A 16,150-nucleotide genomic window follows, 5' to 3' on the forward strand; every position below is an offset into this window, starting at 1 on the left:
GCTTTGGCAGAACAGTTCACAATCATTCAGCCATATCAGACATTTATGACAAGCTATCACTAAAGATCAACTGTTGATGATGATTTAGTGTGATGAAATCTAATTTGATGAATTGTGACAGTTTACTTTTATTTGTTATATTGTAATATGTTGTAGATTATTGTAGGAGTGCACATTTTCTATCTTTTATTTGTTTTAATGAGCAGCTTGAAGCAGAAGCGCAAACATTTCAAAATAAGAGTTCCCCGTGTATTTCAAAGTGAAATTGCCTCTAAAGTTCCCTCCCCATCACAGGAAGGAAAGTCTAAGAACATTTAATATAGGCTACCAATGAAAAAAATATATAATAATATTGGCAGATTAACTGGCTTTCATTCAACACATTGTCGAATCAGCCCAATCCAATATCGGTAAATCAATTTTAATGTGATTTATATGTGGAAAACATGTCTGGAGTATTTGAATATTGCCCATAGCCTACCCTGTTTTACTGAGAAGCAAAGTTAAGGCCATGTTGAATGTGTTCCCCTGCCTGTTTAACGAAGAGTCTGTGATACATGATTTATTTTGAGATTGTGTTGGTTTATTTGGAGTATGGTCTTAATTATATTTGTTCAGATCTTATAAAGTCTTAAATTTGATTTTAAAAACTCTGCAGCAACACTGTATATATTGAGCCTTTTAAGCTTATTAATAGAATCCTTTATTTTTTATTTATTTATTGAAACCTAAATCAATTCTAAACAATTTACTTTTGTATTTGTTTCTATAAATATTCAGTGTAAGAATCTTTTCCTGGATGAAAATATTTTATTAACATAAATGACTGGAAATGTTTTCCACACAACCCAGAGTGGTGGAAATTGTTTCCACTGCTTACAACATTCCATTACACGCACAATGTCACCATAAACTGGCAGAATCTTAAGATACAGGCTAAAGGCTTTGGTGTACTCATGGAGAAGTTCTTCTTAATTCTTGACAGTTGAACACTCTGTATGAATATTCAGACACCTGCCACATCACTGGGGGAGACATTAAAATGTGTTATTGACTTAATGCCTCATTCTATGAGCAGAATTTACATTTACATTTATGCATTTGGCAGACGCTTTTATCCAAAGCGACTTACAGTGCAATTATTACAGGGACAATCCCCCCCAGAGCAACATGGAGTTAAGTGCCTTACTCAAGGACACAATGGTGGTGGCCGTGGGGTTAGAACCTGTGACCTTCTGATTACCTTTAGCCACTACACCACCACCACTCACAGAATTCACAAAAGATCAGTAAAATATGCTGTTTTAACTAATCAATGATGATTTTAAGTCATATATATATATATACACTCACCTAAAGGATTATTAGGAACACCATACTAATACTGTGTTTGACCCCCTTTCGCCTTCAGAACTGCCTTAATTCTACGTGGCATTGATTCAACAAGGTGCTGAAAGCATTCTTTAGAAATGTTGGCCCATATTGATAGGATAGCATCTTGCAGTTGATGGAGATTTGTGGGATGCACATCCAGGGCACGAAGCTCCCGTTCCACCACATCCCAAAGATGCTCTATTGGGTTGAGATCTGGTGACTGTGGGGGCCATTTTAGTACAGTGAACTCATTGTCATGTTCAAGAAACCAATTTGAAATGATTCGAGCTTTGTGACATGGTGCATTATCCTGCTGGAAGTAGCCATCAGAGGATGGGTACATGGTGGCCATAAAGGGATGGACATGGTCAGAAACAATGCTTAGGTAGGCCGTGGCATTTAAACAATGCCCAATTGGCACTAAGGGGCCTAAAGTGTGCCAAGAAAACATCCCCCACACCATTACACCACCACCACCAGCCTGCACAGTGGTAACAAGGCATGATGGATCCATGTTCTCATTCTGTTTACGCCAAATTCTGACTCTACCATCTGAATGTCTCAACAGAAATCGAGACTCATCAGACCAGGCAACATATTTCCAGTCTTCAACTGTCCAATTTTGGTGAGCTCTTGCTAATTGTAGCCTCTTTTTCCTATTTGTAGTGGAGATGAGTGGTACCCGGTGGGGTCTTCTGCTGTTGTAGCCCATCCGCCTCAAGGTTGTGCGTGTTGTGGCTTCACAAATGCTTTGCTGCATACCTCGGTTGTAACGAGTGGTTATTTCAGGCAAAGTTGCTCTTCTATCAGCTTGAATCAGTCGGCCTATTCTCCTCTGACCTCTCGCATCAAGGCATTTTCGCCCACAGGACTGCCGCATACTGGATGTTTTTCCCTTTTCACACCATTCTTTGTAAACCCTAGAAATGGTTGTGCGTGAAAATCCCAGTAACTGAGCAGATTGTGAAATACTCAGACCGGCCCGTCTGGCACCAACAACCATGCCACGCTCAAAATTGCTTAAATCACCTTTCTTTCCCATTCTGACATTCAGTTTGGAGTTCAGGAGATTGTCTTGACCAGGACCACACCCCTAAATGCATTGAAGCAACTGCCATGTGATTGGTTGATTAGATAATTGCATTAATGAGAAACTGAACAGGTGTTCCTAATAATCCTTTAGGTGAGTGTATATGCAATAGATAATGTGTAATTTGGCATGTTTACATTCTGAATTAATGGAGCTAATGTGCCCCATGAATATTATGCTCCACAATATGCTTTTGTATTTTATGATGAAACTGATACTGCTGCAGAGATGGGTGTTTAAATAATTGTTAATGGGCAGAATACATACAAAAGAATGATGATTAGAGGCATATCTTTCTTTGGCTGCAGATGGCACATGAGTGAAGCAGCATATCAAACAACAGAGTGAATGATCACTTAAGAGTATTTTTGAGTAGATTTCAGTTTTTAGAATAATAAAAAAAAAGGACATGTTCTTGGAAAATGTCTACAAATGATCGTACAGATGTACATTTGAAGTCAGAAGTTTACATACACCATAGCCAAATATGTTTAATCTCAGTTTTTCACAATTCCTGACATTTAATCATAGAAAACATTTAGCCTTCCACAAGTTTCTCACAATAAGTTGCTGGAATTTTGGCCCATTCCTCCAGACAGAACTGGTGTAACTGAGTCAGGTTTGTAGGCCTCCTTACTCGCACATGCTTTTTCACAAGTGTTCTATTGGATTGAGGTCAGGGCTTTCTGATGGCCACTCCAGTACCTTGACTTTGTTGTCCTTAAGCCATTTTGCCACAACTTTGGAAGTATTCTTGGGGTCATTGTTCATTTGCGACCATGCTTCAACTTGCTGGCTGATGTCTTGAAATGTTGCTTCAATATCCACATAATTTTCATTCCTCATGATGCCATCTATTTTGTGAAATGCACCATTCCCTCCATGGTTGGGATGGAGTTCTTCAGCTTGCAAGCCTCACCCTTTTTTTCTCCAAGCATAATGGTCATTATGGCCAAACAGTAATATTTTTGTTTTATCAGACCAGAGGACATTTCTATTTGTCCCCATGTGCACTTGCAAACTATAGTCTGGCTTTATTATGGTGGTTTTGGAGCAGTGGCTTCTTCCTTGCTGAGCAGCCTTTCAGGTTATGTCGATATAAGACTCATTTTACTGTGGATATAGATACTTGTCTACCCGTTTCCTCCAGCATCTTCACAAGGTCCATTGCTGTTGTTCTGGGATTGATTTGCACTTTTCGCACCAAACTACATTCATCTCTAGGAGATGCGATTCCGAAGCGGTATTATGGCTGGGTGGTCACATGGTGTTTTTACTTGCGTAGTATTGTTTGTACAGATGAATGTGGTACCATCAAGCATTTGGACATTGTTCCCAAGGATGAAACACACTTGTGGAGGCCCAACATTTTTTTTCTGAGGTCTTGGCTGATTTCTTATGATTTTCCTATGATGTCAAGCAAAGAGGCACTGAGTTTGAAGGTAAAATACATCCACAGGATTGTGGACTCCAATTAGCCAATCAGAAGCTAATTGTCCAATTGTCCAATTGTCCAAAGGCTTGACATCATTTTCTGGAATGTTCCAAGCTGCTTAAAGGCACAGTTACTTGTGTAAGTAAACTTCTGACCCACTGGAATTGTGATATAGTCAATTAAAAGTGAAACTATTGGTCTGTAAACAATTGTTGGAAAAATGACTCCTGTCATGCACAAAGTAGATGTCCTAAACGACTTGCCAAAACTATAGTTTGCTAATATTACATTTGTGGAGTAGTTAAAAATGAGTTTTATTGACTTCAGCCTAAGTATATGTAAACTTCTGACTTCAATAGTAGGGAAATTTGCACCAGTTCGGTAATATCTCAGTGTGTAACTTCAGGTCACACCAAACAATGATGTGAACCAACGGCTGGAAGAAGATGTTTAGCATTTGGTATGAAGTTTTCCTGAAAGTTTGCACTGGTGAGCTGTTACGAACCACAAGGCAAACAATTTGTGTATTAACCTTTTCTGTATCCAATTTTACAACTTTGTTGCAATTATGATAACGCTGTAAACCGTAAAACAACTGTCGACAACTTTACAGCTCAAATACTATATATATTTTTAACAGACAAATTAATGTAAGTGCTTTTATAAGCTTCACATTTCTGCATTTATACCGTCCATACTTTTGAAACGGTGAGTATTTTTTAAAGAAAAGGAGGGATAAGTCAGAATTATATATATATATATATATATATATAATCCATGTTCAAATGCTGTTCATTGAGCTTCACTTGTATTGATCCCAGAATATTTCTTCAAAGAAATTATTACAGCTTTCTAACAAAGTCCCATTAAACAGCATGCCACAGCTTTTGCTAGATTTCATGTATACAGATATTTCTCCCGATAAACTTGAGAAAGAGCGCTGTAGAAATAGACAATCCACATTGTCCTGCAATGAACCATTACCAGTTGCCAGGAACAGACACAATGCTTTGTCAGATGAGAAAAGTACTAATAATGATTTCATTGGTGATGCAAATTATTTCAACACCCTTACATTGTGTAAGTTCTCCTCTGCTGCAGTGCTACAGTTCATTAATAGGCTGTCTAGTCTTTAGTAATGCTGTCTGCTGATGATTAAAGCCTTCCCCAAAATCACTGCGTCTCAGAAGTCTGAGCCAAGAATCTCAGAGTTTCCCTCTGGTGTCTGTCCTGTTAGACTGCTCATTCACTCCATTGCACATGACTACATCCTTTTCCACTGAATGAAACATGAGCCCTTTGAGACCAGGCGTGTGTGGCAGAGCAACAAAATGTGTTTTCTCCCATTCTAATCAACAGATATGTCTAGAAGAGCCATTGCATAGACATGCATTTAGTTGACAGACATCCTGTTTCTATATTTTCTGGTCTCTGGTCAACTAATTTATCGGTAATTTTCCCTCATTAAACACTTTCCCAAGTGACATAATATACACTATGCCCTCAGCCATGTAGTATGAATTTGAAAAGTGTAGCATCGTCCCAAAACCAAAACACTTAATGGTTTTTACTACACAGAAGCATTGACTGTTCAACAGCTGACAGAAGTGATGTGTCAAACTCATGACACGTGTTGCTGCTAGCTTTAGCGTGTTAGCCAACCTCAGTTCAACACTTGAAATGTATTTCAAACAACGTACTGTACATATTCACACAGCTTGGGGTGATGGTAAAGCATTTAACTCACATTTGAGAGATGCTGTCTTCACTGAAGTTTTACTACATTCTCCATGATCAGGGTTGGTTGGATTACTTTAAGAAAATATCTGGGCTGAGTAATGAATACTCTCGCTTAAATGTATTCAGTAAAGTATTCCAAATACATTTGAATCTTTTTCTTTAGACACAAGACATAAACAATATGTGTGTTAACATGATTTTAGTGTGATAAAATCACTTACTAACCTTTTCTGTGGAAAATTGCAATATTGCATCTTTGTTGCCATGAAAATGTAATGGCTTAAACCCAAAAATGACCGTCAAAACATTGATTTAAACAACTTTACAGCTCAAATAATTCACCAGTTTTAACAGAAAAATAACCATTCACTTCCATTGAATGTGCCTCACTGTAATTTTTGATAAAAATATTATTATAATTATTTAAAAAAATGCTCAATTCCCAATGCTCTCTAAGTCCTCATGGTGGCATAGTGACTCAATCCGGGTGGTGGAGGATGACTCTCAATTGCCTCCGAGATCGTGCGTCTGAGACCGTCAATCCACTCATCTCATCACGTGGCTTGTTGAGTGCGTTACCGCAGAGACATAGCACGTGTGGAGGCTTCACGCTATTCCCCGCGGCATAACTCACTACGCGACACACTGAGAGCTACAACCACATTATAGCGACCACGAGGAGGTTACCTCATGTGACTCTACCCTCCCTAGCAACAGGGCCAATTTGGTTGCTTAGGAGACCTGGCTGGATTCTTTCAGCATGGTCTGGATTCAAACTCTCGACGCCAGGGGTGGTAGTCAGCGTCTTTACTCGCTGAGCTACCCAGGCCTCCCAATTTTTTTTATTTAAAATTAATTTTTGTGATAATCAACATCATGCAACAAATACTGTCACATGATCTTACCTTGTGTTGAACCCAGGATATTAAATTAAAGGCCTGTTCACACAGAGTTGAATTTTCTTGTTTTTACTTGTATTTTTATATAGGACAGTAAAGATTAGATAGAAAGTAAAGGTAAGTGTGAGTGGCACATGAGTCATGACCCAGGTCGGACTGAAATGTGCACAGCCCACTGTGAGTACAACGGTGTAGTGGTAAAGTGACTTTTTTTCATTGTATGTGTTTGTTTTTTTTCCTTCACACTGACAAACGAGAAATAAGCTTTTGGGTCCTGTGTTTGGAACCAGCTTTTCAGACCATAAAATGTTGTTGATATACTTGAGTACAAAGAGCATAAACTAAAATGTCTTCAGGAATAGTTTAGAGGCAATTTATTTAGTTTGATAATGTTGAGTATGGTGTAAGTAGGTCTTTAGACCTCATCTGTAAAAGGCAAAGTCATAGGCAAAGACATATGTTTGTGTTAAGTCACACAAGCGATCACTTTTCAATACCAGGCCTGTGTTGTCCTAAACATGTTGAGTGAAAGCGTGCGTCCATTGACCGTTGACATGCTTTTTGTGAAATTAGAGTTCTGTCAATTGCAGCAGTCACAGATAGAGGAAAGCCTGGACTGCTGCTTCTCCATTAAAGGCATTTAGAGACCATTACCATTGTTGTCTTTATTGTGTCTCTCTCATTTAGATGAGATTAAAGCTGTGTGCTCTCTGCACCTCTCTGATGTGGCCGTGTACTCTATCAATCAGTCAGTCGTGATGCAGCAGATTTTATACTTTCTTGGGTGAACACAAATGTCATGTTCAATCATGAACATTGTTGATATAGAAATGATAGAACATACTTGTGGTTGTTTTTACATCTTAAACACAAGAAGTGGTGTGATTAGGAATTGTTACAATTTGCATATGATCCTTCAAGCCATTTACCTTCGTTGTTGGGTTCTGAGGGAAACCACATTAAGTGTCTTTGAGAAGGTGTAGCAGAGGAATTACGATGATCCATTTGGGCATGTCCGCTGTTCTCACTCTGTTGATCAATCCGACAAGCTGGAGAGGGAATCATGGTTATAAATATCTTTTAGATAACATTACTTCTGTCAAAACTTAAAAACAAGATTTCTGTTTCAAACTCTCTTGAGCTACCTCAGTGTCCACATTGGTAGCTAATTCTATGGCAGCATCCTAACCCAAACATTCTGCATGACTGATTGCTCATCATTGGTAATTCCAAACACCACACAATCAGTGCACCTCATGAGAATCCTTACAAAAAACATTACTGCCATTTTAAACTGTGCTACAAGTGGGGAAAATAGGATGCAATACAACAGCAGTTCTGAAAACTGCATTGCTCCTGCATTCATATTGCAACACTACAGTAATACTGCATCAAAATAACCACACTGAACAACGAGAAAAACTGCAGAATACTGCGTCAAAATTATAAACAGCAACTTAAACAACACACGCACTCTTTTTGCGACTGTAGAGAGACTGACAAACCCCCCAAGCCAGATTCCCAGTGAAATGCTCTCAGACAGCAAGTGCAGTGAGTTTGCTTCTTTCTTCTCTGAAAAAAATCAATAATATCAGAAAGATGATCAGCACACCCTTGAGTCGTGCTGGGGTCAGACAAATCAAACCACAACCTGAGAAAGTAGTTACTATGTCTGATTTCAAAGAAATTGATGGCAAAATTTTGGAAGAAACCGTACAGCACCTTAAAACATCAACTTACGCCCTTGATGCACTTCCCACATCTTTTTTCAAAAGTGTGTTCAACTGTTTAGAAGCAGATCTCCTAGAAGTGATAAACTCTTTTTCCAAACTCCCTGAAAACTGCAGCTGTCAAGCCCCTCTTGAAAAAGAGCAATCTGGATAAGACCATATTAAGCAACTATAGACCGATCTCAAATCTTCCTTTCATAGGCAAGATCATTGAAAAAGTTGTCTTCAATCAGCTGAACAAATTCTTGAACTCAAATGGATACTTTGACAATTTTCAATCTGGTTTCCGATCGCATCACAGCACAGAGACAAGCTCATAAAGATAATAAAAGATATTAGCTTAAATACTGATACAGGCAAATTATCAGTACTGGTACTACTCGACCTCAGTGCTGCATTTGACACTGTTGATCACAACATACTTCTTGACAGGCTGGAAAACTGGGTGGGGCTTTCTGGGATGGTCCTAAAATGGTTCAGGGCATACTTAGAAGGGAGAGGTTATTATGTGAGTATAGGAGACCATAAGTCTTAGTGGACGTCCATGACATGCGGAGTCCCTCAAGGCTCAATTCTTGTGCCACTCCTGTTCAACCTGTATATGCTCCCAATGAGCCAAATAATGAGAAAGAACCAAATTGCTTACCACAGCTATGCAGACGACACACAGATCTTCTTAGCCCTATCACCTAACGATTACAGCCCCATTGACTCCCTGTGCCAATGCATTGATGAATTAAACAGTTGGATGTGCCAAAACTTTCTTCAGTTAAACAAAGACAAAACTGAAGTAATTGTGTTTGGAAACAAAGATGACGTTCTCAAGGTGAATGCATACCTTGACGCTAGGGGTCAAACAACTAAAAATCAAGTCAGGAATCTTGGTGTGTCTCTAGAGTCAGACCTTAGTTTCAGTAGTCATGTCAAAGCAATAACTAAATCAGCATACTATCATCTGAAAAATATTGCAAGAATTAGATGCTATGTTTCCAGTCAAGACCTAGAGAAACTTGTGCATGCTTTCATCACCAGCATGGTGGATTATTGTAATGGACTCCTCACTGGCCTTCCCAAAAAGACCATAAGACAGTTGCAGCTCATACAGAACGCTTCTGCCAGGATTCTGAGCAGAACCAGAAAATATGAACATATCACACCAGTCCTCAGGTCTTTACACTGGCTCCCAGTTACATTTAGGATTGATTTTAAAGTATTATTACTGGTATATAAATCACTCAATGGGCTAGGACCTCAATATATTGCAGATAAGCTCACTGAATATAAACCCAACAGATCACTCAGATCATTAGGATCACATCAGCTAGAAATCCCAAGGGTTCACTCGAAGCAAGGAGAGTCTGCTTTTAGCTATTATGCCAGCCGCAGCTGGAACCAGCTTCCAGAAGAGATCAGATGTGCTCCTACATTAGTCACATTCAAATCCAGACTTAAAACACATCTGTTTAGCTGTGCATTTACTGAATGAGCACTGTGCCACTGTGTGTCCGACTGTTTGTACTGTATTTTATTTTATTTTATTCTAAACTGTTTCAATTATTCTTATTTTTGTATTCTTATTTTAATCTCTTCTATGTAAAGCACTTTGAATTACCATTGTGTATGAAATGTGCTATATAAATAAACTTGCCTACAAACAAAATTACCATATTGTACTGCAGTTAAAAAAATTGCAGTAACTATCAAAAATAGTCACACTAGTAATTAATAGGGATGTCCCGATACCACTTTTTCCACTTCCGATTCCGATAACGGAAATCTCAGTATTGGCCGATACCGATCCCAATTCGATACCAGTGTTGTTTTATTGCATAATCAGTTTATAATATCTTTACATTATTGTGTGGAAATAATTCTGTGTACTCTTTAATATGTAAAGAAACACAAACCTTTAACTACACATTATTTCAATATAAATGTATAGCTTATTAAGAAACACTTTATTATTAACTAGCATACTGGATACTGGCACTCCCTGAGTTCTGATTACACGCACCTGCATATCATTAGTGGCTAATCAATGACTGCATAAATACCCCGCTTGCGCACGCACTCTCTCTCTCTCTCTCTCTCTCTCTCATCGATAGTAGAAAGTTCTGGAGTCTCAGAAATACTATGTCAAACATGTGTCTTCATTATTGCCTGCAAGTATCATAAAATTGTTGTAAGTTATCTCTTTCATCGTGTCTATACACTGTCTGGATATTACTTACCTGCTGTTTGCCACTCTGCATAACTAGATTTACTCACAATGTTTACATCACTTTTTCAATCCTCTGCTCAATAAACCCTGCAGAGTTCATATCTCTGCTGTGAGTCTCTCCATGACAGCTTTAACTTTTAAACCCTCACCCTTTTTATTCACAGTTTAATTCGCTTCTTATTTATATTCTGGTTAAATGCATCTCCAGTGCCGTTCTAAGTCCATATTATAAGTGAACCGAACTGCTGAGCATCTACATCTGAGATGTTCGTTTGTAGCGTTCAAATATTGTGCACGTGTGAAGGCTATAAATAGTAAACCGAAGCACCATTCACTAACGGGCTGAAGCTGCGCGTGCATTTATATGTTTACTTATTAAACGCGTGTCTTCAAGTGGCTTTGAATAAAATGCACGAGTCATATGAACCGCTTTAATGGTGTTTTAACGGTTCTTTTATGTCATTTTTTAAGCTTGACCGTAACGAACATGACTAACACAGAGTATCGGATTTGGGTCGGGCTCGTCAGACCGATACCCGATCCGTCTAAAAACGTCAATATCGAAGCCGATACCGATCTAGGTATCGGATCGGGACATCCCTAGTAATTAAACTAAATTTTTCCGTAGCATGAAAGAAGCTCAGCAATTTTCACAATTGTATAGCGTTACAGTAGCAAGCTAGCTTTTCCAAAGACAAGCAGTGCAGTGTCACAAAATATTACATTGGAATACAAACACAGTAACAGTCAGTCCCTCCAGGACTTTGTGATCACAAGAATGAATGCAAATTTAACCACTTTCCGCTAGGGCTGTGTTCAAGCACATTGAAAGTTTGATTGCATCATGTGATGCATTAATCACGTGAGAAGTAGTAGACCACAACATTTAAATTGAATGAGACTCTTGCTACTGGTGGCAAAACTCTGTGTATTTGTATTTTTTTTTGCCTAAACCCCACAGTTGGGAGTAAGACGACTGGTGCGATATCTAAATTAGTGCCCGACCGATTTATCGGTCAGCCGATATTAGCCTTTCACAGATATATTATATCTGCGTATGTTTTCCGATATGTGCAGATATTAAAACTTTTTAGAACATATAATGCAGAAAACAATGCTTGGGTGATTTAGAAATGGTGTCATAGTGTAGTTTGTCCAGCAGAGCGTGCTCCGACTCCATTGTTTAAAGAGCTGAGCTGACGGTGGCTCTGCAGACAGTGCAGAGTTAAGCGGTGTCTTCTCTGTAAGTTGTTAACTAGTTTGTGAAATACATACTGGAAAGTTAATAAACAATGACTCCATCATTTTTCCCTTCAATATAACTAATACAATGTTAACCCTGTCCCTAACAACCATGTCACACATGTTTATCACATCTGTTTGCTGTTAGCCAGCTATAGTTTGTCAGTGCAGTCAATAACGTAGATTGAAAGGTAAACATCAGAGCATCTTTTTGCAGCTCAGCAGACAACTGTGCGGTGGTCGATTATGTATTGTTAGTGTTGATTTCATGCAACGTTGTTACCTAGTTGGTGAGACTATGCTGTAAAGTAAATAAACAACGTCAATCTTATACTCTCCGTGACAATGAGCTTATAGCTAACTAGATAACTACGTAGCTACTTTCTGTGCTTGTCAGCTGAGTGGAAGCTAATGAGTAAACATGTATTCACCAAACTGTTTTGTTCTGGATTTGCCGTTTAGTACCCCAAAACGAATTTCTTCAACCGAACAATTCCAGTTATTGCATTTATAAAATGTAATATTTAAAATTCTGGTTTTCCACCGTTGAAGGTTTCCCTGAACTTGTATAGCAGAATACGGTGTAACACCGCTGCCGCTGTTTTTCTCTTGACTCTGCAGATGTAAATGCTTCTTGTTTTACAACCTGCCAGTAATTTACTGGCAGTATTAAAATAGTCAGCATTTGATACTAAACATACAGTACTTATGTTTATTTAGCTATTTATTTTATTTTGATTTATTCTTTATTTTCTCAGTGTTCATTTCTATAATTTTTTGACAATGCATAATAATAATAATGTCAAAAATTCTTTGATAAAAAATATTTGTTTAAGCAGCATTCTGAGTGCCTTTTTATTGTCATATCGGTGCAAAATCTACATAGAGAAGGTCTGTTTTCATTCCAGCTCAAAAAATATCTATATCGGCCACCAAATCTGTAATCGGCGAATTTTCGCCCTCTAAAATCGGTATCGGTCTGAAAAATCCCATATCAGACGGGCTCTAATTGTAAGTGTCTTACTGTGTTCTGTACTATATCTTACTATATTCAATTTATTATTTATTTTTTTCATAAACAAGGGACGAATAAAATAAAAATTGGTAATCAATGTTGTGACACTAAAGCTGTCGATTGAGCTTAACTTGTATTGAACCCAGAAAATTATTTTAATTCCCATGAAAATAACGTGACAAAAGTCTTCCTAATCCTAAAAAAAAATCCTAAAAGATCCTAAAGAGTGGGGTTGTTTTCTTTAAATGAAAGCCATATTTTGGGGTGAAATATGATGTGAATTTTTTTTTCTGAGAATGACTGGGGTCAGAGTAGGCCTAAACTATGAGAAGAGTTTAACAGACAGACAGTTCCATGTTTGTCCACCTGATGGCGATCTGATCTTATCTTCAAGCTTCTGTTGAAGTATATGAAGTGAGATCACATGTGATAGACAGACCAGATTGAAATAAGAGATTGAATTCCTCTGACACTGTGTTTATTGTGATTGGACAGACCTTAGTGCACTGGCAACTCTTAGATATCTGTTGACTGTGTGTTTGTTTATTTATTTTGTAGACGAGAAGTTTCAAGCCTCACTCTGTGCAGTCCTGGCTTGATCAATGAGCTTTGTCTAATTAGTTGTATTTTCTTTACCACCATTTGCACAACGGATTCGAATGATTCTCAAATCAAATGGTTTGTTGAGAAGAAGTGTCTTATGAATTCTTAACTTCCTAGCAGTCACTTCCTAATGCGGTCTGGTCCAGCCTATGGCTTTGTAGGAGAGATCAAAATGGACCCCTCCCAAGTATATGACAACTGCAATTTTTTTTTGTTAAGAAAAAGCACCAAAAATAAGCTGTTCATGGGTGGTTTACAAATACTTTGTCCATTAATTATTTTTTTGTTTTTTTCCTCCAATGTGAAGTTTGTAGGTTAAAACAAAAACTGTTAAAATGTTAAAGGAAAAGTCTATTTTGCATACTATGACTTGTCACCATTAATATACATTTTTTAACCACTTTTAGCATTCAATTACACTCACCTAAAGGATTATTAGAAACACCTGTTTAATTTCTCATTAATACAATTATCTAATCAACCAATCACATGGCAGTTGCTTCAATGCATTTAGGGGTGTGGTCCTGGTCAAGACAATCTCCTGAACTCCAAACTGAATGTCAGAATGGGAAAGAAAGGTGATTTAAGCAATTTTGAGCGTGGCATGGTTGTTGGTGCCAGACGGGCCGGTCTGAATATTTCACAATCTGCTCAGTTACTGGGATTTTCACGCACAACCATTTCTAGGGTTTACAAAGAATGGTGTGAAAAGGGAAAAACATCCAGTATGCGGCAGTCCTGTGGGCGAAAATGCCTTGTTGATGCTAGAGGTCCGAGGAGAATGGGCCGACTGATTCAAGCTGATAGAAGAGCAACTTTGCCTGAAATAACCGAGGTATACAGCAAAGCATTTGTGAAGCCACAACACGCACAACCTTGAGGCGGATGGGCTACAACAGCAGAAGACCCCACCGGGTACCACTCATCTCCACTACAAATAGGAAAAAGAGGCTACAATTTGCAAGAGCTCACCAAAATTGGACAGTTGAAGACTGGAAAAATGTTGCCTGGTCTGATGAGTCTCGATTTCTGTTGAGACATTCAGATGGTAGAGTCAGAATTTGGCGTAAACAGAATGAGAACATGGATCCATCATGCCCTGTTACCACTGTGCAGGCTGGTGGTGGTGGTGTAATGGTGTGGGGTATGTTTTCTTGGCACACTTTAGGCCCCTTAGTGTCAATTGGGCATCGTTTAAATGCCACGGCCTACCTGAGCATTGTTTCTGACCATGTCCATCCCTTTATGGCCACCATGTACCCATCCTCTGATGGCTACTTCCAGCAGGATAATGCACCATGTCACAAAGCTCGAATCATTTCAAATTGGTTTCTTGAACATGACAATGAGTTCACTGTACTAAAATGGCCCCCACAGTCACCAGATCTCAACCCAATAGAGCATCATTGGGATGTGGTGGAACGGGAGCTTCGTGCCCTGGATGTGCGTCCCACAAATCTCCATCAACTGCAAGATGCTATCCTATCAATATGGGCCAACATTTCTAAAGAATGCTTTCAGCACCTTGTTGAATCAATGCCACGTAGAATTAAGGCAGTTCTGAATGCGAAAGGGGGTCAAACACAGTATTAGTATGTGTTCCTAATAATCCTTTAGGTGAGCGTATATAGTCTTGTTGAAAGATGAAAAATGGAGGAATACACAGCATTGGAGGAATACACAGCATCAGTGACCAGCTACATCAGCAAGTGCATTGATGATGTCACTTTCTCCAAGACCATCACCACACGCTCCAACCAGAAGCCGTGGATGACTGCGGAGGTGCGCACGCTGCTGAGGTCCCGAGACTCCGCCTTCAGAGCAGGCGATAAGGCAGCCCTAAGAACAGCTAGGGCCAAACTGTCACGGGCAATCAGAGAGGCGTGCACACGCCCAGAGAATCCACAGTCACTTCCAGGACAGCGGTGACACGCGGCGCATGTGGCAGGGCATCCAGGCCATCACCAACTACAGGACAACATCAGTTGCCTGTGACAAAGATGCCTCCCTTCCAGATGCGCTGAGCGACTTCTACGCTTCGGTTTGAAGTGCAGAACGGCGTGATGGCGAGGAAGTCCACCCCTCCTCCCAACGACCAGGTGCTCTGCCTTACCACGGCAGATGTGAGGAAAACTCTACGTAGAGTCAACCCACGGATGGCTGCTGGACCAGACAACATTCCTGGCAGAGTGCTCAGAGGATGTGCAGACCAGCTAGCAGATGTTCTTACTGACATCTTCAACATCTCTCTGAGCAGCGCCGTTGTTCCAACGTGCTTCAAGGCCACCACCATCATCCCCATGCCAAAGAAGTCTTCAGTGTCCTGCCTCAGCGACTACCGTCCCGTCGCGACTTACACCCATCATCATGAAGTGCTTCGAGAGGCTCGTCATGAGGCAGATTAAGACCCAGCTGCCCCCTCACTAGACCCACTGCAGTTTGGCGTGTCGTTCAAACCGTTCAACGGACGATGCCATCACCACAACCCTCCATCTGGCCCTCACCCACCTAGACAATAAGGACTCATACGTTCGAATGCTGTTCATAGATTTCAGCTCAGCATTCAACACAATCATTCCCCAGCACCTGATTGGAAAGCTGAACCTGCTGGGCCTGGACACCTCCCTCTGCAACTGGTTCCTGGACTTCCTGACTGGGAGACCTCAGTCAGTCCGGATCGGGAACAGCATCTCCACCACCACCACACTGAGCACTGGGGGCCCCCCAGGGCCGTGTGCTCAGTCCACTGCTGTTCACTCTGCTGACTCACGACTGTGCAGCAATGCACAGCTCGAATCACA

The 16,150-nt window shown here is 39.8% G+C and overlaps 1 protein-coding gene across 4 annotated transcripts in view; it reads left to right on the forward strand.

The window, feature by feature from the left end:
• LOC127647467 (centrosomal protein of 112 kDa-like) overlaps window positions 1–16,150 on the forward strand; it is a 308,426-nt gene that overhangs the window by 2,060 nt on the left and 290,216 nt on the right. The gene's annotated exons all lie outside the window — the stretch shown is intronic.

This window comes from Xyrauchen texanus, chromosome 8, assembly GCF_025860055.1.
Source record: "Xyrauchen texanus isolate HMW12.3.18 chromosome 8, RBS_HiC_50CHRs, whole genome shotgun sequence".
Classification (NCBI taxonomy): domain Eukaryota; kingdom Metazoa; phylum Chordata; class Actinopteri; order Cypriniformes; family Catostomidae; genus Xyrauchen; species Xyrauchen texanus.